Source organism: Hordeum vulgare, chromosome 4H, assembly GCF_904849725.1.
Source record: "Hordeum vulgare subsp. vulgare chromosome 4H, MorexV3_pseudomolecules_assembly, whole genome shotgun sequence".
Taxonomy (NCBI): domain Eukaryota; kingdom Viridiplantae; phylum Streptophyta; class Magnoliopsida; order Poales; family Poaceae; genus Hordeum; species Hordeum vulgare.
In genome coordinates, this window is record NC_058521.1 from 473,275,187 (window position 1) to 473,299,852 (window position 24,666).

Sequence of the window (24,666 nt, forward strand, 5' to 3'; positions counted from 1 at the left end):
AAATTCATTTTTTGTCAACGCCCCCTGTATTATATTTCCATCTTTACCTTCCTGCACAAATACGCGTGTAATACACTATGTAAATTTCCTGCAGGAAAAAGAGCAGAGTAACCTTTCAAGGAGAGTAACCTTTGCAAAGTTAAGTAAAAGGATCCATATGAGATTTACTGATAAGCAGTAACATATGACCAATCAGCAAATGATGTAGTTCCACCAATTAGTTTCAGGCATTAGCAGTTCGTGCTACCTATCAATTCACTATAAGCATTTTCTCTAAGAATATTGCACGGCCTCAAAGAATGTGCACCACTAATTAACATACACAACCATTCTTACCTCAAAATGGTGTCTGCTGGATCCAAACAAGCTTAGATGATCCTCGTAGCGTAGCTTCAGTTGCTTTCGGTAGCTTGAAAACTCCGAAAGCATAATCTGTTCGCAGTCCTGTATAAGACTCTCGTTTAAACCCTCCTGGCGCATCCGATTTCGAAGCCTTGTGGTGGAAACTGAAAGATCACTCTGCACAAAAGTTATCCTTCGACTGAGTGACCTGAGCGAATAAACACTCCTCGCCAATATCAAGGCCTCGATCCAAGCGACGCGGTCATCTTTCGAATCTGTCTTCAAATGAAGTGTCTTTGTGGGAGAAAATATGTAGAATCTCCTGCCGTCGGACTTGCTCTCCCGAAATGCGGACACCTAGAGACACGAGAACAAATTAGCACCACTATGCTACTCACAGGGAAACGTTGCACATGGACATGAGGAGAACCTCCTGGTATCTACCCGAGAGGCCAAAAATGGAGCATATACAAAGGATGGAATCTATCGAACTAATAGATGAGCGCTTCTTCGATGCTTATTCCATTAGCAAGCACGAGGCAAACAAAGGAGAAAACAAAAAACAGACACAAGAAAAGGATTTGGTAATTCCAAGAGAAGTCATGTGATTCGGTTCCCTCCCTCTACCTTGAGCCTCAATTAAAGGGTAAAGGCAAGCAAGCAAGCAAAATGAGCATCTAACAGTCAACAAGAAAACATTTGGGGATCGAGAAAATAGGAGAACCTAGCCTCCTCAACCGAGCGAAGCGACCTGTGTAGCTCATGGAGATCCACGAGGACGAGGTCCCCCTAATTCAATCAAAGTTGCACGCAAGTCCTCCCTTCGTTTTAATTCCACTACCTCTCTATGTGACCACTTAATTTCAACTGTATATTTCGAGTGATGGCTGCAACTACAAACTTTCCTTTACCAAGCCCGTACAAGCACTAATTAGTGTGTCGCGTTCGGAAGTAAAGCAGAATATAGGCATAGTAAATGAGCTACAAACAAAGAGCTCAATCCCATGCCTAGTCCCAATGATTAAAGGAAAATTACATATGTTAAAAGGAAATAAGGAACGCAATCCTGAAATTCATCCACACTCAGCCGATGCCTGCCTACCTCCCTCTCTCTCTCCCCCTCTCTCTCCGTTTTGCACTTCATTTGCAAATGTATGGTATAGCCTATAGGCCAAAATTGTGTTGTATGTCTCGTACACAATGACCGCCTAATTACAAACAACACTCTTCCATGGCCTTATTGTGCCCTACTCTATACACGTGTATGGACGAGTGGATGGATGAATGTATTTAGAGCAGGAATAAATAAGAGAGGGACATTACATTACTTCCCTTTGATTACATAAAACTATAATTCTTTTTAATATGTTCTCACACATAATTACCATGGTCTCTACTCCTTTATCCGGGTACACCATACTATTGTGCATGTGAAGTATGATTTCCTATTGTACTTTCAATACAAGCAAGGTGTGAACACAAGTCATAATGTCAATAAGGGCATGTTTGGCAATCCTCTAGAACCGCAAACACCTTGACTCTCTCACCTCTAACCAAAACCCAACTTAAAAATACTAGGGATTTGATAAGCCGTTTGGAAAATCAGTAGTGTCCTAAGACCGACTTCATCGACCGATGACCCATTTAGAGGATACTTTTCCAGTTTGACAAGGAAACATCTGTCCCATATGCACTGGTCCAACTCCATATGACCACATCTCTATCCTCTAGTAAGAAACAAATCACATCCTTCATGAACTCGTCTTACCCCATGAACTCTCTCACTAACGCCTCTCCGACAGAAATAACTACAACATAATATTTCCATATGACAACAAAGAGAATAAACGACAACAATAACAACTATAACTGGTGTTGTAGTAATCTGAACCAGCAGAAAAATATTGGCTCTTGTGATCTCATGACACACTGCGATCATCAGTTTCAAACGCTAGAGGAAAGTATTCTCAAACGCTATAAATAACTACAAGCAAGTATTAAAGAAGACAATAACAATATTCAATCCTATACTCTAATATACTACAGATGTACATAAATAAAAAAAGAGTCTAGAATGTCGAGTTCACAGCCATTCAAATGGTACAAAACTGAGGAAATGTGATTATTCCAGTTTAGTACTGTCATATAAGCATCTTGCTTTATATCTTGATTTAGGTACCTAATTGACATCAGTGCTAGTGGCCTATGTTACTTGTCATCACCTAGCGAAAGACCAGGTCATAAAAAGGGACCATTGGGAATTTCATGGCAGGACAACATGAATGACGAAAGAACATTCACTGTCCTATGAGTCTGAACTTTGCCTAAGAACAATGTTAACTGAAGTACTAAGAACAATCTGTTCATGATTTCCAGCATAGTATTTTGAAGAGTGTATGAGAAAAGGAGAATGCATAGATAAAAATCAATTCCATACACAATAGGCAATTACTCTCACAAGATTTGCTTAGAAACATTAGAGAATCAATATGGAGAGTCTCTCTTACCGGATTCAGCAGAAGTTCAGGGCTAGTCCTGTAAAAGTAATTGAAAGAAGGCGATGTGAGCAAAACATGATTTACTCACATCCATGAGCCTCATGGAGGAAACGTGTAAGGTCAAAAGGGAACATGTGAATGCAATTGGAGGCATAGAATGGCATATAAACTATCAAAGGAAGCCAGAGACAGTGCCCCTATTGTTGTCTTTGAAATCGACATCCTATGAATAAAAGAGGATACATTCTAGCCTGTTTCTACTAGGCCTCATCAAGTATCAACATGTATGTAAGAGCACACAAATGCACATAAGAAGAATAAAAGCCACTATATTGTGCGGAATCCAGTTTGTCAAGATGAAACACCATTGCACTAGCTTCTACTAGTCTGAACCGAATCAATTACAGAAACAACTAACTAAAGCATACAATACAGGCATTAAATAAAACAGTATGCAGGCGAGAGCATTGGCTTACTTGAGCTCCACCTCCGGTTTGTTGTGCCTCTCGACCTCTTGGCAAGGGAAATTCTAGAGGCAGAAGGAACAAGCACACACGACATTAGAATATTTTTTGCTGAGGAATCATACGAGACTCTACAGGTGATCTTGAGTAAATCAATAAATTTGCCGAGCGGAATGGCGATCCGGGAGGCGATGGAAATGGTGCGTACCTGCAGGCACATGGCGGCCTCCAGAGTGTTGCGGATGCAAGTGAGGTACAGACGCAGCATGTTGGCCTACGGATACACGAGAACCCATTTGAACGGAGTCGCAGGACCCGGTGGCCGCCCGAATCCAGCGGCGGCGGTGCGCAGGGAAGGGTGGGATCTAGGGAGGAAGGAGAGGGTAATGGACTCACCATGGCTACGGAGGGTCACCGCCCGCGTGGATCGGCCGAGGGGAAGAGAAGGGATGTAGTGGATCGGGAGGTCGGGGTGGTCGCCGGTTGCCAGAGTTGGTGGGGAAGGCGCCGGCGCCGGAGGCGACTAGCTGGTGGGGCAGAGGTGTAGGGCGGAGTGCGCGGGGCGAGCGGGCGACGTGCATGCCCGGCGGGGAAGCATCGCGGGGCTGAGGTGGGGCTGCGGTCGCCGGGGGGTTCGTCGGAGGGGCCTTGGAGCTCTCCGAACTGAGGGGGAGGTGAGAAGAAGGGTGGCCTCACTTCCGTTGCTGAGCAAGGGGGTCCGCGGGGGAGAGGGTGAGGAAATCGGCGACGCGGTGGGATACCTGCGGTGGCGCACTCGGTGAGTGGTGCGCCATTACTACTTAAACTAGGAATGCCGCACTCTGCCCCGGTGCGCCATTAGTATTTTTGAAAAAAAATTGTTAGTAATGGCACACCGTGTGTGTGGTGCGCCATTAGTGTCCATCACACTAATGGCGCACCTGCACATGGTGCGCCACTGCTATATAGTAGTGGCGCACCACTTGTCTGGTGCGCCATTAGTGTCTATATTATCTATATCCCTTTTCCTAGTAGTGTTCCACGAACCATTTCTCATACCCAAGTTATAAATATTACCCACATCAATAATAAATGGTGTTGAGAATTGCTGATAGTTTCAGTTCCTTTGGCTCAAGTTGTCCATGACCATGGACACGGTTAATCGATTAGGTTTGAGTACTCTGCAGAGTTTTGCACACGTTCCCCACAAGATTTGGTCGCCTCCGTTGAAGTCCTCGCACTTCAAGGTGTTTGAGAATGGGATGATCAAAACATGGTCTTTGAACGGGTTCCTCTGAGCCTCTGTCGGTGCCCATCCAATCCTACTGTTCTTCTACATCTCGTAGCACGGCCCGTCCGGAGTCACCACGTTGTCCAACCAAGCCAGAGCCCATAATGACTTGTGGTTGTGGAGGTAAGCCTTGGGTCTTGAAATATCCATCCATCTCTTTGAGCCTGGGTGAAGCTTTCCGCAAGATGTCATGCCACTTCTCCATGCATCTCGGGTCCTCCGCTGGTTTTCCCAGGGAGGCCATCAGAACCGTCCTTCACCCAGAGGTATATGTCGTTCTGAGGTCTTGCAAGTCTTGGAGTCTTCAGGTCTTGATTATTATGTTCTCACAACACTCATGATAAACTCTCAACCAAACCCCGTCTACTAGGAGCATAGCAAAAGAATAACGTCCCGTCCAAAGTAACAAGGGTTTAGGGTTGCCTATCATAACACTCTACTCAATAACCAAAGTTTCCAAGTACATACTTGCATGCAATGGGCGAAGAAGGTTGTAACTTATGCAATAAAACCATAGGTAAAAATATGATCAATGTGAACTTTCCTGGTATTACTTGATGAAGATAGTCACTCTCATAATCCTGATAATTCTACTCGTCACACTACGAGAAATCTATCATAAATGAATAGCATTCAATAAACATTCATGCCAAAAGTAAGAACCAAAAGAACATCAGAGCAAAACATGTCTTGGTGCAAAATAACAGCATACCAACATTTAATAAGAAAAGATAGGGCCTTATGGTGTTGTAAAAGGAAAGGTGAAAGGAGTCAACTCAAAAGAGTCAAAGGATGATCAACTATCGCTATATAAGCTCACTATGGGAGATGATCAAAAATATTGACAAATAGTATAAGACATAAGAATTTATTTGTAGAAAGAATTTCTTGAAATGGAGCACTACAACTACCACACAAGTTATAGCGAATTGAAGTATGAATTGAATTTGCATTCACAAGGTCAAAATAAGTTGAACTGAAGTACGATGGTTATGTACAAAAATATATGACATGAGTATTTAGGGGTAAAAGGAATCAATTGAAAAGGTGTTACCATTTGCAAGATAAGATCAAATGAATGTTTGAATACAAATTTGAATCTCTCAAATTTGTAAGGTTCAAAGGTCAAAACTAATGATGCTACTGGATATAGGAGATCAATATGAACATGTTGAAAAAAAAGAATTACTAGATTTGAAATAGCGGATCAAAAGATACAAATACTTCAATATAACATTGAATCAGTTAGAACGATGTGAATACTTTTGGGCACTAATAGATAAATCTGATTTGATCAAAATTATATTTTGAAAAGTTAAGACTAATGATACAAACGGGAAAATTACTTTGATACGAATCCGACGCATTTGGATTGATCTAAAATGGAGCTACAGATAAAATGATATGATCAAAAGAAGTTTGAATATGAACAAATTTAGAAATTTGAAAATTTCAAAAAGTTGATATGATAGGTTCATCGGATAGGTGGGATCAAGACGAAACTCTGGGCGTTGGTTTCATCGAATTCGGCTAAATGAGTAAAAAGTTATGGCTATTCAAAAAATCAGGGCCAAGCTGTTTTACGGAAGAAAAGTGCTATGTCTAAAGGAATTCTAGGACTAATGTGTAAATACAGAGACTAACTGATAAATATAATTACTCTACCGTATACTAGTGTAGGAATACTAGTCTAGAAATAATAAACTACGGGAGTATAAAAGAAAAATACGAAGAGAAATATCTTTAGAATGCAGAGTAAGAATTAATTCCAAAGAGGAGACCACTTCCAGAAATCCCGTCGGAGAGAAGAAAATATTTTTATTCAAGAAACCTAGTCAAACCAAAAGATTGCTTTAACCCGAAGTAGATGATTTTTGGATGCTCCTATGGATCTATATTTATAGGTGGAAAGAAGGTCTAAAAGTCAATAGATAGGCAATGTGGGACTAAACATAGACGAAAAGAGGAGAAAAGGAGGGAGAGCAGCCGCATGGGCCAAAAGGATTCGGCCAGCCGCATGGGCAAATCCGGCCAGCTTCTTTTTTTCTCCTGAATGAACAATATCGAGTGAACAGTGCCTTTTTTGTTTTTTGAAAATAAACAACGAAAACAAATATAAACGAAATTAAGAGGATATTTTATATAGGCATATTATATATCAAAATTTTCATAATAAAATTTCCTATAACATGAACATATTTTCAAGACCAAATAAAATATTTAAAAAATATATTTTTTTGCAATAAATTTAAAAAGAAAAGAAATTTGAATTTCAAGTGAATTGCAAATACTTAAAATTTGAATCAAGACATTGTCTCTGATTTTGGAATGTCATTTTCCTCCTCCCATTTGATTTTTTTAATCAAAGGGTTTTGAAAATATTCAAACTCAAAATTAAAAAGGGATTCAAAATAAAAAAATTGGGAAACTCATTTTATTCCCTCTTTTTTATAAAGAAGTTTAAAATTCCACTCAAGTTTCAATCACTCAAACAAACAAACAATGAATCTAATAATTATATTAACATTCCAAAATTTGGGATGTTACAACATAAGGCTACCTCTTGGAGTTACAATCTACTACTCGACCAAAGCAATAAAAAGCAATAGAAATGTTGAAAAATTCAAGCAATTTTAGAGTGAAGTAGAAGATCGTCGTGACAAGAGGATGAAATGTCTACGATGTGATCGTGGAGGTGAATATCTGAGTTATGAGTTAGGTATACATTTAAGACAATGTGGAATTTGTTTCACAACCCATGCCGCACATCGTAGTCATTCCGTATTTGATATGGTGCATACTATGATGTCTCTTACCGATTTGCCACTATCGTTTTGGGGTTATGAATTAGAGACAATCACATTCACTTTAAATAGGACACCATATAATTCCATTGATATGACACCATATGAACTATGTTTGGCAACAAACCTAAGTTGTCATTTCTTAAAGTTTGCGGCTGCCATGCTTATGTAAAAAGGCTTCAGCTTGATACGCTCGAACCCAAAGCGGATAAATGCATCGTCATAGGATACCCAAAGGAAACAGTAGGGTATACCTCCTATCTGAGACCCGAAGGCAAAATGTTTGTTTCTAAGAACGAGTCAGTTCTTGAGAAAAAGTTTCTCTCGAAATAATTGAGCGGGAGGATGGTGGAACTTGACTAGGTTACTGAACCATCACTACAATGAGAGAGTAGTAGGGCGTAGGAAGATGTTCCTATGGTGCCTACACCAGTTGAAGAGGAAGATAATGATGGTGATCATGAAGCTTTGGATCAGATTACTACCAAAACTCATTGGTTGATAAGGACACATACTTATCTAGAGTGGTATGGTAATCGTGTCTTGGAGGTCATGTTGCTGGAAAACAATGAACCTACGAGCTATGGAGAAGCGATGGTGGGCCCGAATTCTCACAAATGCCTGGAGGCCATGAAATCCGAGATAGGACCCATGTATGAAACAATGCGTGGACTTTGGAAGAAGTACTTGATGTTCGTACGACTATTAAGTACAAATGGATCTTTAAAAGGAAGGAAAATGAGGATCGTAAATGTCACCATTTAGAAAACTCAACTTGACACAAACTGGTTTGTGAAAAGTTCAAGGAGTTGACTACCATGCTAAAGTTTGTTGGAATTATGTTAGCAGTTGCTGCATTTTTCAATTATGAAATATGGAAGATGGATGTCACAACATTGTTTCCTTTGCGGTTTCCTTGAGGAAAGATTTTATATGATACAACGAGAAGGTTTTGTATCACACGGATGCTAAAAGGAATGCAAGCTCCAGTTGAAAGCACATATGCTCCCTTGGTGATTTTGATAATTAATGACAACATAAAGTGTCTATTGGACTAACACTTTTACCTAGATATTTCAAGAAAGTCCATGGAGATCTATGGCTTAAGGTTTATGTGGAGATACCCCTGGATGCAAGAAAGGAATAATATTGGCTCAAGCTTCAAGCTAGAAGACTCTTCATTTTATATTTGTGAGAAATCACTTTTGAGTCCATAGGAAAGCTAATACTATTAAAAGGGGGTGAGGTAGTAAAATGAACTGATTGCTCAAATGCTCAAAGTTAGCCACCAAAACACCCAATCATTTTCCCCACATTTCCACTCTATCAAGTTTCACATTCAGAAATTCGGTGTCACTAACATTCCCATATCGGATCCACCAATTTTGACCTCAAACAGAAACCCTAGACATTACCACGAAATCGATACAACCGCAACTGCATTGGTACTACCGAGTTTGGGTAACCAACATTCTGTTGCCAAGATACACAAAATTAGAATTTCTGAGTTTGAATATCATTGCCACCGAGTTTGGCCATCTGACTGTTAGTCACCTTTTCGGTGTCACCGTGTTGTATATATCGGTCTCAACGAGATTCGAAAGTTCACACCTTTAGTGCTAGTCGGTACCACCGAGTTTCCAACTTCGTTGTCACCGAGTTTTCTCTTTTGTGTGTAACGGTTGGATTTTGGTTGCTGCCTATATATAGCCCTTCACACACCTTTCATTCGTGGGAGAAGCACTCACAACAAACACTCCATTTCCAGATTCATTTTCTAAGAGAGAACCACCTACTCATGTGTTGAGACCAAGATATTCCAATACAATCATTTGAAACTTGATCTCTAGCCTCCCCAAACTGCTTTCCACCAAACCAACCTCTCCTACCCATGCATATTTTGTTAGAGAGTGATTTGTGTTAAAGAGACTATCTTTAGAAGCACAAGAGCAAGGAGTTAATTGATCTATCACATCTATTACCTTTTGGAGGGTGGTGCCTCCTAGATTGGTTAGGTGTCTCTTGAGAGCCTCCTACTTCATGTCGTGGAGTTGAACCAAGATGGTTGTAAGGGCAAGGAGATCGCCTAATTTGTGAAGATCTACCGTGAGTAAGGCTAGTCCTCTGTGGACGGAAGCCATGGTGGGATAGATAAGGCCACTTCTTTGTGGGTCCTCCGTGGACTCTCGCAGCCGTTACCCTCCCTGGGTTGAAGTCTCCACTAACATGGACGTACGATAGCGCCACTTATTGGAACCATGCCAAAAATTGCGGTGTCAACCTCATGCGTTTAATCTCCCTACCTTAGTCCTCTATTTACACTTGCATGTTTACTTTCTGCTGCTACACTATTAGAACTGCATGTGTAGGGTGTACTTGACTTGTTACAACTGTCATTGCTGCCTCTCAAGTAAAATTGGGAAAAGGCAAAAAATTTATCTTGTCAAGTAGTCTAATCACCCCCTCTAGACATACTTTCTATGCTTCAAGTTGTATCAGAGCTTTCGTATCCGTTTCATTGGTTTAGCAACCTAGGATAGTATGGTATCTAGTGAGGGAAATTATCATCGTAGAGGTCCTTACTTAGATGGCACTAATTTTGCTAGTTGGAAGCATAAAATGAAAATGCATATACTTGGCTTTAATCCTCATGTTTGGGGTGTTATTCGTGTTGGTGTGCAAGGTAACTTCTTTGGAGATGGGAATGAACCAAATCGTGATGCGACACCTCATGAATTGAAGATGTTGCAACTTGACGGTCAAGACTGCGATATAATCTTCAACTGCCTTTGCCCCAAAGAATTCAACAAAATCAGTCGTATTGAGAATGCAAAAGAAATTTGGGATACTTTAGTTGATATGCACGAAGGTATTGATTCTGTCAGAGAATATAAGTTGGATGTGCTTCAAAGTCAGCTTGACAAGTTCAAGATGAAGGATGGTGAAGGAGTCGCTGAAATGTACTCTAGGCTAGCTCTCGTCACCAGTGAGATTGCCGTCTTAGGAAGCGAAGAGATGACCGACAAGTTCATCATCAAGAAGATACTTATAGCTCTTGATGGTAAGTATGACACGATGTGCACATTGATCCAAATGATACCAAATTACAAAGATCTCAAACCAATTGAAACCATTGGTAGGATTTTTGCTCATGAGATTTCAATCAAGGACAAAGATGAGATGCACAACAAGTCAAGCGGTGCTTATAAAGCTTCATGTGATGATCCCGCTACTTCAAAAGACAATCTTCTCACTTATGAAGAGATGAGCCTCATGGTCAGAAAATTCAACAAGTTCTACAAGAGTAGAGGCAAAGATAGAAGCTCAAGTTCAGGACATGATGAGAAGCATTCGTCCAGTCGTGACCGAAATTGCTACAATTGTGGGAAGCCCGGACACTACTCAAATGAGTGCTTGGCTCCATACAAAATAAGAGAGGAGTCACCTCGAAGACGAAGCTCTCGTAGAGAGTCAAGGAGTAGATAATATCACTATGAATGAAGACACTCTTGGAGAGGCAAGGAATCAGAGAAGAAGGATAAATACACCAAGAGGAGTCCAAGAAGAAGACATCACGCTCATGTTGGTGAATGGGTCTCTCGCTCCGAGTCTGATCACCACTCTGAGAGAAGCTATCACTCCAACTCCGACTATAGTCAAGATGAAGGTGTTGCCGGGATTGCGCTTGTTTCCACCAACTCCTACGACTTATTTGATTCACCAAATGAGGGAGTCGGAAATGCTTTATGGCTAAAGGCCCCAAGGTATCACATCCTGAGTATCTTGATTTTAATATTGATGAGGATGACTTGTTAGGAGAAGATGACTTGCTTCTAGATAAAACTAGCACTACTAGGAAAAGGGCTATAGATAATATAGACACTAATGGCGCACCAGACAAGTAGTGCGCCACTACTATATAGCAGTGGCGCACCATGTGCAAGTGTGCCATTAGTGTGATGGACACTAATGGCGCATCACACACTCGGTGCGCCACTACTAACAAACTTTCTTTTTTCAAAAGTACTAATGGCGCATCGGGGCAGAGTGCGCCATTACTAGTTTAACTAGTAATAGCGCACCACTCACCCAGTGCGCCACTACTATATTTTTTTTTGCAAAACTACTAATGGCGCACCACCAGCTGGTGCGCCATTAGTAACCAGGGTTACTAATGGCGCACCTCTCTGGGATGCGCCATTGCTATAATTCTCAGCCCAAGCCCAAAGACACCGATGCGGTTGCCATCCATTTTTTTCCTCCAAATTCCCCACCCCGCCCCGTCCCGTCCCGCCAAAGAGCCCCAAACCCCAAAGCCCTACCAACCCATTCCCCCGGCCACCGCCGCCGTCCATGGCGCCCGCCCGTGCCGCCAAGCGCCCCAAGCTCAAGCCCTCCGCCTCTGAAAGTGCACTCATGCCCTTAATCGTGTTTTGGTGTTGCTGACAACACACATATAGATAACTAATCACTAATCCCCTTTAAGCTGCTGTTAATGATCATGTGTTGATAAGGACAAGCTCATGTGCTAACAAGGACAAGATCAAGATAAGCATTCCTGAGTACTACATGCTTGAATCTTGTGGATGCTCACATGGTGGACAGATGAAGATGAATACACAAGCTAGGCTTTCCACATTGTGTATGGGAGATCTTCTTGAAGACTTCATCATGTCTTGCTTTCAACTTGAGTCAAGAAGGAACAACAACACCAAGCTCAAGTGAAAGGCTAACTCAAAGGTATCCGTTCCTTTGATGTTGGTAGTGCGGAGTGATGATCAGCGAATAAAAGTATACACGCAAGTATAGATCATCGGTACCCCTTCTTTTTATGATTCTTGAGTCTTTAGGGATCCCGCACTATTAAGTGGGGATCACTGGATATTGCGATAAATTTGCTCAAAACTACATCTCTACTTCTCTACTCAAGCCACATATCCTCTGCTCTTGTTTGATTCCAAAACAAAACCAAAGCCTCGGACATCCGGCTCCCTCCGGACGTCCGAGGGCCGGATGCCTGACCACTTCGGAAAACCGGAGCCTTATACCAGAGTCAAAATCTTGTACATCCGGCTTCCTCTGGACCTCCGAGGGCCGGACGTCCGACCCCTTTCGGATATCCGGAGCCTTGCACCAGAGTCAAAAACCTCGGACTTCCGGCATCCTCCGGTCTTCCGAGGACCGGACGTCCGACCTCTTTCGGAAATCCGGTGCTCTTGAACAACGCCGTACTCTCAGACATCCAACCGTATCTTCGGACGTCCGGTCCCTATTCGATTATACAGTGGCCAACTATTATGAACACTTCCTCGGTCGTACGACACCTGTTGGACGTCCGACCTCTGTGGCCGTCCGGACATCTTGAAACCGTCGGACGTCCGACCACTGTGTGACTTAAGTGACCCCAACGGTTACTTTTGTATCCTCACTGTATATAGGCCCCTACCACTTCATGTGAGGGGGTTCAACACAGCCATATCTTCATAAGAACACATTTCTACCTCACACACATTTGCTCACACCAAATCTTAGATCCCAAGAGCATTTGTGAGCCCCTTTGAGAGTTGTTCCAATCAAAATATAGATCGTCTCCCTCTCCTCCTCTCAACCCAAGATATTTGAGATTTGAGCAAGTTTTGAGCATTCCCCTGTTGGAATTACGCCCTAGAGGCAATAATAAATATAGTTATTATTATAATTCCTGTATCAGGATAATCGTTTATTATCCATGCTATAATTGTATTGAATAAAGACTTATATACATGTGTGGATACATAGACAAAACACTGTCCCTAGCAAGCCTCTAGTTGGCTAGCCAGTTGATCAAAGATAGTCAGCGTCTTCTGATTATGAACAAGGTGTTGTTTCTTGATAACTGGATCACATCATTAGGAGAATCACGTGATGGACTAGACCCAAACTAATAGACGTAGCATGTTGATCGTGTTATTTTGTTGCTACTGTTTTCTGCGTGTCAAGTATTTGTTCCTGTGACCATGAGATCATATAACTCACTAACACCGGAGGAATGCTTTGTGTGTATCAAACATCGCAACGTAACTGGGTGACTATAAAGATGCTCTACAGGTATCTCCGAAGGTGTTCGTTGAGTTAGTATGGATCGAGACTGGGATTTGTCACTCCGTGTGACGGAGAGGTATCTTGGGGCTCACTCGGTAATACAACATCACACACAAGCCTTGCACGCAATGTGACTTAGTGTAAGTTGCAGGATCTTGTATTACGGAACGAGTAAAGAGACTTGCCGGTAAACGAGATTGAAATAGGTATGCGGATAGTGACGATGAATCTCGGGCAAGTAACATACCGAAGGACAAAGGGAATGACATACGGGATTATATGAATCCTTGGCACAGAGGTTCAAACGATAAGATCTTCGTAGAATATGTAGGATCCAATATGGGCATCCAGGTCCCGCTATTGGATATTGACCGAGGAGTCTCTCGGGTCATGTCTACATAGTTCTCGAACCCGCAGGTTCTGCACACTTAAGGTTCGACGTTGTTTTATGCGTATTTGAGTTATATGGTTGGTTACCGAATATTGTTCAGAGTCCCGGATGAGATCATGGACATCACGAGGGGTTCCAGAATAGTCCGGAAACGAAGATTGATATATAGGATGACCTCATTTGATTACCGGAAGGTTTTCGGAGTTACCGGGAATGACGAATGGGTTTCGGGTGTTCACCGAGGGGGGGGGAACCCACCCCGGGGAAGCCCATAGGCCTTGGGGGTGGCGCACCAGACCTTAGTGGGCTGGTGGGACGGCCCAAGAAGGCCCTATGCGCCATAGGAAGAAAATCAAAGAGAAAATAAAGAAAAAAAGAGGAGGTGGGAAAAGGGGGAAGGACTTCTCCTTCCAAACCTAGTTGGACTAGGTTTGGAAGGGGAGGGTTGCCCCCCTTGGCTCGGCCGAACCCCTTGGGGGTCCTTGGACCCCAAGGCAAGGCTTTCCCTCTTCCCCCTATATATACGGAGGTTTTAGGGCTGATTTGAGACAACTTTGCCACGGCAGCCCGACCACATATCTCCACGGTTTTACCTCTAGATCGCGTTTCTGCGGAGCTCGGGCGGAGCCCTGCTGAGTTAAGATCATCACCAACCTCCGGAGCGCTGTCACGCTGCCGGAGAACTCATCTACCTCTCCGTCTCTCTTGCTAGATCAAGAAGGCCGAGATCATCGTCGAGCTGTACGTGTGCTGAACGCGGAGGTGCCGTCCGTTCGGCACTAGATCGTGGGACTGATCGCGGGACGGTTCGCGGGGCGGATCGAGGGACGTGAGGACGTTCCACTACATCAACCGCGTTTCTTAACGCTTCTGCTGTGCGGCCTACAAGGGTACGTAGATCGAATATCCCCTCTCGTAGATGGACATCACCATGATAGGTCTTCGTGCGCGTAGGAAAATTTTGTTTCCCATGCGACGTTCCCCAACAGTGGCATCATGAGCCAGGTTCATGCATAGATGTCTTCTCGAGTAGAACACAAAAGTTTTTGTGGGCGGTGATGTGCGTTTTGCTGCCCTCCTTAGTCTTTTCTTGATTCCGCGGTATTCTTGCATTGAAGCGGCTTGGACCGACATTACTCATACGCTTACGAGAGACTGGTTTCATCGCTACGAGTAACCCCGTTGCTTAAACATGACTGGCAAGTGTCAGTTTCTCCAACTTTAGTTGAATTGGATTTGACCGAGGAGGTCCTTGGATGAGGTTAAATAGCAACTCATATATCTCCCTTGTGGTCTTTGCGTAAGTAAGATGCGATCCTACTAGATACCCATGGTCACCACGTAAAAAATGCAACAACAAAATTAGAGGACGTCTAACTTGTTTTTGCAGGGTATGCTTGTGATATGATATGGCCAACGATGTGATGTGATATATTGGATGTATGAGATGATCATGTTGTAATAGATAATATCGACTTGCACGTGATGGTACGGCAACCGGCAGGAGCCATAGGGTTGTCTTTATACTAACGTTTGTGCTTGCAGATGCATTTACTATTTTGCTAGGATGTAGCTTTAGTAGTAATAGCATGAGTAGCACGACAACCCCGATGGCGACACGTTGATGGAGATCATTGTGTGGCGCCGGTGACTAGAAGATCGTGCCGGTGCTTTGGTGATGGAGATCAAGGAGCACGTGATGATGGCCATATCATGTCACTTATGAATTGCATGTGATGTTAATCCTTTTATGCACCTTATTTTGCTCAGAACGACGGTAGCATTATGAGGTGATCACTCACTAAAATTTCAAGACGAAATTGTGTTCTCCCCGACTGTGCACCGTTGCTACAGTTCGTCGTTTCGAGACACCACGTGATGATCGGGTGTGATAGACTCAACGTTCACATACAACGGGTGCAAAACAGTTGCGCACGCGGAACACTCGGGTTAAGCTTGACGAGCCTAGCATGTGCGTACATGGCCTCGGAACACATGAGACCAAAAGGTCGATCATGAATCATATAGATGATATGATTAGCATAGGGATGCTTACCACTGAAACTATACTCAACTCACATGATGATCGGACTTGAGCTAGTGTAAGTGGATCATGAACCACTCAAATGACTAGAGAGATGTACTTTTTGAGTGGGAGTTTAGCAAGTAATTTGATTAAGTTAAACTCTAATTATCTTGAACATAGTCTAAGTCCACTGTGAATATATTTGTATTGTAGATCATGGCTCACGCGACAGTCACCCTGAATTTTAATACGTTCCTAGAGAAAGCTAAGTTGAAAGATGATGGAAGCAACTTTGTAGACTGGGCTCGCAATCTTAATCTAATCTTAGAAGCTAGGAAGAAGGATTATGTCCTTAATGCTGCGCTAGGAGATGAACCACCCGCTACGGCTGACCAGGATGTTAAGAACGCTTGGTTAACACGTAAGGAGGACAACTCAGTAGTTCAATGTGCAGTCTTGTATGGTTTAGAACCGGGACTTCAACGTCGCTTTGAGCGTCATGGAGCATTTGAGATGTTCCAAGAGTTGAAGTTCATCTTTCAGAAGAACGCCCGGATTGAGAGGTATGAGACCTCTGATAAATTCTATGCTTACAAGATGGAGGAGAACTCGTCTGTCAGTGAACATGTGCTCAAAATGTCTGGGTACTCAAACCGTCTAGCTGAGCTGGGGATTGAACTCCCGCAAGAGGCTATCACTGACAGAATCCTTCAATCACTGCCGCCAAGCTATAAAGGCTTTGTGTTGAACTACAACATGCAAGGGATGAACAAGTCACCTGGCGAGTTGTTTGCGATGCTGAAAGTCGCAGAGTCTGAACTCCGTAAAGAGCATCAAGTGTTGATGGTGAATAAGACCACTAGTTTCAAGAGAAACGGGAAAGGCCAGAAGGGTAATTCAAAGAAGAGCGGCAAGCCTGTTGCCAATCCGATGAAGAAACCCAAAGCTGGACCTAAGCCTGAAACAGAGTGTTACTATTGCAAGGGTATGGGTCACTGGAAGCGCAATTGCCCCAAGTATCTGGCTGATAAGAAGGCGGCCAAAGAAAAAATCAGGTATATTTGATATACATGTTATTGATGTGTACTTAACCGATTCTCGTAGTAGTGCCTGGGTATTCGATACCGGTTCCGTTGCTCATATTTGCAACTCGAAATAGGAACTGCGGAATAGACGAAGGCTGGCGAAAGATGAAGTGACGATGCGCGTAGGAAATGGTTCCAAGGTTGATGCAATCGCCGTCGGCATAGTTTCACTTCAGTTACCATCAGGATTAGTTATGAACTTGAATCATTGTTATTTAGTGCCTGCGTTGAGCATGAACATTATATCTGGATCTTGTTTATTGCGAGACGGTACTCTTTTAAGTCAGAGAATAATGGTTGTTCTATTTCTATGAGTAACATCTTTTATGGTCATGCACCCAATGTGAGATGATTGTTCATATTGAATCTTGATAGTGATACACACATACATAACATTGAGACCAAAAGAGTTAGAGTTAACAATGATAGCGCCATATTTTTGTGGCACTGCCGCTTAGGTCATATTGGTATAAAGCGCATGAAGAAACTCCATGCCGATGGACTTTTGGAGTCACTTGACTTTGATTCACTTGACACGTGCGAACCATGCCTCATGGGCAAGATGACTAAAACTCCGTTCTCCGGAACAATGGAGCGTGCAAGTGACTTGTTGGAAATCATACATACCGATGTGTGCGGTCCGATGAGCGTAGAGGCACGCGGCGGATATCGTTATTTTCTCACCTTCACTGACGATTTAAGTAGATATGGTTATGTCTACTTAATGAAGCACAAGTGTGAAACATTTGAAAAGTTCAAGCAATTTCAGAGTGAAGTTAAAAATCATCGTAACAAGAAGATCAAGTTCATACGGTCTGATCGTGGGGGTGAATATCTGAGTTTCGAGTTTGGTGCTCACTTAAGACAATGTGGAATTGTTTCACAGTTAACACCGCCTGGAACACCACAGCGTAATGGTGTGTCCGAACGTCGTAATTGTACTTTATTAGAGATGGTGCAATCTATGATGTCTCTTACCGATTTGCCGTTATCATTTTGGGGTTATGCATTAGAAACAACTGCATTCACTTTAAATAGGGCACCATCAAAATCCGTTGAGACGACACCATACGAACTGTGGTATGGCAAAAGGCCAAAGTTGTCATTTCTTAAAGTTTGGGGATGTGATGCTTATGTCAAAAAGCTTCAGCCTGAAAAGCTGGAACCCAAAGCGGAAAAGTGCATCTTCATAGGTTACCCAAAAGAGACAGTTGGGTACACCTTCTATCTCAAATCTGAGGGCAAAGTGGTTGTTGCTAAAAACGGAGCTTTTCTCGAGAAGGAGTTTCTCTCGAGAGAATTGAGTGGGAGGAAGATAGAACTTGATGAGGTTGTCGAACCTCTCATCCCTCTAGATGGTGGCGCAGGGCAAGGGGAAACCTCTGTCATTGCATCGCCGGTTGAGGAGGAAGTTAATGATGATGATCAAGAAACTCCGGTTCAAGTTCCTATCGAACCACGCAGGTCGACGAGACCACGTGCTGCTCCAGAGTGGTACGGTAATCCCATTTTGTCAATCATGTTGTTAGACAACAATGAACCTGCAAGTTATGAAGAAGCCATGGTGGGCCCAGATTCTAACAAATGGCTAGAAGCCATGAAGTCCGAGATAGGATCCATGTATGAGAACAAAGTGTGGACTTTGGAAGTACTACCTGAGGGCCGCAAGGCTATTCAGAACAAATGGATCTTTAAGAGGAAGACAGATGCTGACGGCAATGTGACCGTTTATAAAGCTCGACTTGTGGCAAAGGGTTTTTCACAAGTTCAAAGAGTTGACTACGATGAGACATTCTCACCCGTAGTGATGCTTAAGTCTGTCAGAATCATGTTAGCAATAGCTGCATTTTTCGATTATGAAATATGGCAGATGGATGTCAAAACGGCGTTCCTTAACGGTTTCCTTATGGAAGAGTTGTATATGATGCAACCCGAAGGTTTTGTCGATCCTAAGAATGCTAACAAGGTGTGCAAGCTCGAGCGATCCATTTATGGACTGGTGCAAGCATCTCGGAGTTGGAACAAACGCTTTGATGAGGTGATCAAATCATTTGGGTTTATACAAGTGGTTGGAGAATCTTGTATTTACAAGAAAGTGAGTGGGAGCTCTGTGGCGTTTCTAATATTATATGTGGGTGACATATTCCTGATTGGAAACAACGTAGAGTTTTTGGAGAGCATAAAGGATTACTTGAATAAAAGTTTCTCTATGAAGGACCTAGGAGAAGCTGCTTACATTCTAGGAATTAAGATCTACAGGGATAGATCAAAACGCCTGATAGGAATTTCACAAAGCACATACCTTGATAAAGTTTTGAAGAGGTTCAAAATGGAACAGTCCAAGAAAGGGTTCTTGCCAGTTTTACAAGGTACGAGATTGAGTAAGACTAAGTGCCCAACAATTGATGAGGATAGAGAGCATATGAGCACCGTCCCCTATGCTTCAGCCATAGGTTCTATCATGTATGCAATGCTGTGCACTAGACGGGATGTTAGCCTGGCCATAAGTATGTCAGGTAGGTTCTAGAGTAATCCAGGAGTGGATCACAGGACGGCGGTCAAGAATATCCTGAAGTACCTGAAAAGGACTAAGGAGATGTTTCTCGTGTATGGAGGTGACGAAGAGCTCGCCGTAAAAGGTTACGTCGATGCAAGCTTTGACACAGATCCGGACGACTCTAAGTCGCAGAGCGGATACATATTTATTCTTAATGGGGGTGCGGTAAGCTGGTGCAGTTCCAAGCAGAGCGTCGTAACAGATTCTACATGTGAAGCGGAGTATATGGCTGCCTCGGAGGCGGCTAAGGAGGGTGTCTGGATGAAGCAGTTCATGACGGATCTTGGAGTGGTGCGAAGCGCACTGAATCCAATAACCTTGTTCTGTGACAACACGGGTGCCATGGCCCTAGCAAAGGAACCACGGTTTCACAAGAAGTCTAGACACATCAAACGAAGCTTCAACCTCATCCGCGACTAGGTCGAAGGGGAGGACGTAAATATATGCAAAGTGCACACGGATCTGAATGTAGCAGACCCGCTGACTAAACCTCTTCCACGGGCAAAGCATGATCAACACCAGAACTGTATGGGTGTTAGATTTATTACAATGTAATTCGCATGATGATGTGAGGGTTAGATTATTGACTCTAGTGCAAGTGGGGACTGTTGGAATTATGCCCTAGAGGCAATAATAAATATAGTTATTATTATAATTCCTGTATCAAGATAATCGTTTATTATCCATGCTATAATTGTATTGAATAAAGACTTATAAACATGTGTGGATACATAGACAAAACATTGTCCCTAGCAAGCCTCTAGTTGGCTAGCCAGTTGATCAAAGATAGTGAGGGTCTTCTGATTATGAACAAGGTGTTGTTGCTTGATAATTGGATCGCGTCATTAGGAGAATCACGTGATGGACTAGACCCAAACTAATAGACGTAGCATGTTGATCGTGTCATTTTGTTGCTACTGTTTTCTGCGTGTCAAGTATTTGTTCCTATGACCATGAGATCATATAACTCACTGACACCGGAGGAATGCTTTGTGTGTATCAAACGTCGCAACGTAAATGGGTGACTATAAAGATGCTCTACAGGTATCTCCGAAGGTGTTCGTTGAGTTAGTATGGATCGAGACTGGGATTTGTCACTCCGTGTGACGGAGAGGTATCTCGGGGCCCACTCGGTAATACAACATCACACACAAGCCTTGCAAGCAATGTGACTTACTGTAAGTTGTGGGATCATGTATTACGGAACGAGTAAAGAGACTTGCCGGTAAACGAGATTGAAATAGGTATGCGGATACTGACGATCAAATCTTGGGCAAGTAACATACCGAAGGACAAAGGGACTGACATACGGGATTATATGAATCCTTGGCACTGAGGTTCAAACGATAAGATCTTCGTAGAATATGTAGGATCCAATATGGGCATCCAGGTCCCGCTATTGGATATTGACCGAGGAGTCTCTCGGGTCATGTCTACATAGTTCTCGAACCCGCAAGGTCTGCACACTTAAGGTTCGACGTTGTTTTATGCGTATTTGAGTTATATGGTTGGTTACCGAATATTGTTCGGAGTCCCGGATGAGATGACGGACGTCACGAGGGTTTCCGGAATAGTCCGGAAACGAAGATTGATATATAGGATGACCTCATTTGATTATCGGAAGGTTTTCGGAGTTATCGGGAATGTACCGGGAATGACAAATGGGTTCCGGGTGTTCATCGGGGGGGGGGGGGGGGGCAACCCACCCCGGGGAAGCCCATAGGCCTTGCGGGTGGCGCAACAGCCCTTAGTGGGCTGGTGGGATCGCCCAAGAAGGCCCTATGCGCCATAGGAAGAAAATCAAAGTGAAAAGAAAGAAAAAAAAGAGGAGGTGGGAAAAGGGGGAAGGACTCCTCCTTCCAAACCTAGTTGGACTCGGTTTGGAAGGGGAGGGTTGCCCCCTTGGCTCGGCCGAACCCCTTGGGGGTCCTTGGACCCCAAGGCAAGGCTCCCCCTCTTCCCCCTATATATACGGAGGTTTTAGGGCTGATTTGAGACAAGTTTGCCACGGGAGCCCGACCACATATCTCCACGGTTTTACCTCTAGATCGCGTTTCTGTGGAGCTCGGGCGGAGCCCTGCTGAGATAAGATCATCACCAACCTCTGGAGCGCCATCACGCTACCGGAGAACTCGTCTACCTCTCCATCTCTCTTGCTGGATCAAGAAGGCTGAGATCATCATCGAGCTGTGCGTGTGCTGAACGCGGAGGTGCCGTCCGTTCGGCACTAGATCGTGGGACTGATCGCGGGACGGTTCGCGGGGCGGATCGAGGGACGTGAGGACATTCCACTACATCAATCGCGTTTCTTAACGTTTCTGCTGTGCGGTCTACAAGGGTACGTAGATCGAATATGCCCTCTCGTAGATGGACATCACCATGATAGGTCTTCGTGCGCGTAGGAAAATTCTGTTTCCCATGCGTCGTTCCCCAACATCCCCATGATCTTGTTACTCTTGGAGGTTGGAGACTCCTAGGTGGTAGGAGTTCTTCGGAGAGGAATCAATCCGTGTGATTACCCCCGAAAAAGTTTGTGAGGGTTTGGAAGCCACCTCAAAGGCTTACCACTAGTGGTTGAGAAATGCCTTCGTGGTGTTATCTCAAAGGGAGAATAGGGTGAGCCTTCGTGGCGTTGGTGTGCCGTCATGGTAACATCCACCTCTCTAAGGGTGACTAGCTTCCCTCCAAGGAAGTGAACATCGGGATACATCTTTGTCTCAGTGACCTTGGTTATCCCTAACTCTAACTCCTTACTTGTGGTTTACTTGTGGTTTACTTGTGTTGCTTCAGCATACATACATTGCATATTGTTTGTTCTCATTATATTGTGTTGGCCATTTATTTGTACAAGACTAATCGTTCAAGCATACCCTCTATATCCACACGTTCACACTTGCAGTTTTTGATATATCGTGTGCTATAGTGTGATCTAGTATCTTGTGTCGTTCACCTACTCGTCGTGTGATATAGCTCAAGTAAGTTTGTGTAACTTACTTGTGCTTGTTAGTAACCGTGTTGTGTCCATCTTGGTAGATCGTGTTGTTGGTGCACGTTCCGGTGCCTATTGCATTTAGGATTTGTGCTTGAAAAGTATCCTCTTAGTTTATTTCCGCATTAGGTTTAAGCCAAATCCGAAGAAGATTTTAAATAGCCTATTCACCCCCCTCTAGGCGTCATCGTGGTCCTTTCAATTGGTACCAGAGCAATGTCTCTCTTTAATTAGGTTTCACGACCTAGAGAGTATCGATGTCGACTATTGGACTAGTGCACAATGACACCTTTGACATTGATGGCACAAATTATACCCTATGGAGAATTCGTATGCTCCATCACTTTCGGGCCATGGGCCCAAATACTTTACGAATTGTTCTTGTAGGGATTGCCGACAAAAAGGATGATGCATCTTCATCTACTAATGAAATGTATCTTGATTGTGAGGCTTTTCTTGCCATTCATCACACCATAAGTCCTGAAGTGTTTAAGTCTATCTCGACTTGCAAGTCAGCTCATGAAGTTTGGACCAAACTTGAAGATATATATTGTGGGTCCAATCTTGATGAAGACAATATTATGATGAAGGAGTTGGTGCATGAGCTCTTTACTCTTTTCGATCATGAAGAGTCCACCACTACTTCCATATCCGATTGCTTGCACACCTTAGCATCTTCAACCTCACAAGGTAATGACATGGTAAGTGAAGAAGTATGTGTTGATGAAAATGTCATAGCCTCTATGGAAACGAGCATATCTAGCACCACACATAGTGTAAATTATTGTGCTTATAGGTCATACATTTCACCTAAATATCCCTCAAAAAATGTCTGTGGTGATATGCCTGCTCTCACGTGTCCTCTTGATCAAAATATCTTGTTTCTCCCTAGTTGCTCTATGACTAATCATTTAAGGGAAATCAAGAAATATGAAGTACTGTTGATTAATGAAGAATCTGATTCACCAAAAGAATCATCATCAACTCCTCCAGTTCACATGTGCCTCATGGCAAGAGGTAATAATGAGGTATCATCTTCTTTGTGCAATAACGATGATATCTGCGATGAGGATGATGATGATGACTTGTATGTGATCATTAAAATTCTTCATAAAGCTAAAAATAACGCTCTTCAAAGATTCCAAGATGTTCTTGCTTATTTTGAAAATTGTAATGATTCACTTAATCATGAACAAGCTAAAAGTGAACAACTTGAACATGAACTTGAGAAGAGTCATCAAGCATGTAGAGACTTAAGATCTTCAAAAGAAGAGATTGAAGTTGCTCATGGTAAACTTAAAAAGGATTTTGAGGTCCTTCTCCTTGAATGCAATAATGTCAAGGGAGAGCTCATCAAAACCTCTAAGATCTATGAGGAGCTTCAATCTACTCATGATAAGTCTCTAATTGCTACTTTCTCCTCTCATGTTGTTGATGATACTTGTACATCTAACACTACCTCGTTTGAAGTATCAACATTGAAGGAGAATGTTGAGCTACATGCTCAACTTGATTTACTAACTAGCAATTACGGGAAATTGGAAGAAAACCATGTAATGCTCACAATCTCTCATGCCGATCTTCTAACATCCCATAATGTGCAAAAGTTAGCTCATGAGGCTATCATCACCAAGGTAACATCAAGTGAGCCTCATGTGGACAATGGCACCACTTCTAGTTAAAGTACTATATTTCCATGTGCTAGTCCTCGTAATTCGTCTACTCATAATGTTGCTACCTCGTGTGATGAATTACTTTTCTTGCCTTGTTGCTCTAACACTGAAGCTTATACTTCCTCTAGTACTTGCGTTGATACTAACCGTGTAGAGGAAATCGAAGAGCTCAAGGCCCAAGTCACTTCTTTGAAGAAAGACTTGGAACAGTGTCATGAAGGGATGTCCACAGTCAACAACGTCTTGTGTGAGAAAACATCTCCAAATGACAAAAATGATGTTGGAATAAACTCCAACAAGAACAAGAGTGGCCTAGAACAAGTCAAGAATTCGGCCAAGATCATTTGCTTCAAGTGCAAAGTTAAAGGGCACCACGTTAGATCTTGCCCTCTGAAGATGAAGCCTCAAAGTCACCAGCAACAAGGGAAGCAGCCACAAACTCAATCACATACTCAACTACAAGTTGAAGGAAGGCCTCTTCCCAAT

General features: G+C 43.0%; 1 long non-coding RNA gene across 1 annotated transcript; it reads right to left on the reverse strand.

The window, feature by feature from the left end:
• Nucleotides 1-2,832: 2,832 nt before the first annotated feature.
• LOC123446656 lies at nucleotides 2,833-3,584 on the reverse strand. The gene is made up of 3 exons (XR_006631420.1): nucleotides 3,513-3,584; nucleotides 3,317-3,369; nucleotides 2,833-2,877 (listed from the first exon to the last, which is right to left on the reverse strand). It is a non-coding gene; the product is annotated as an uncharacterized LOC123446656 (long non-coding RNA).
• Between the last annotated feature and the right edge of the window lie 21,082 nt (nucleotides 3,585-24,666).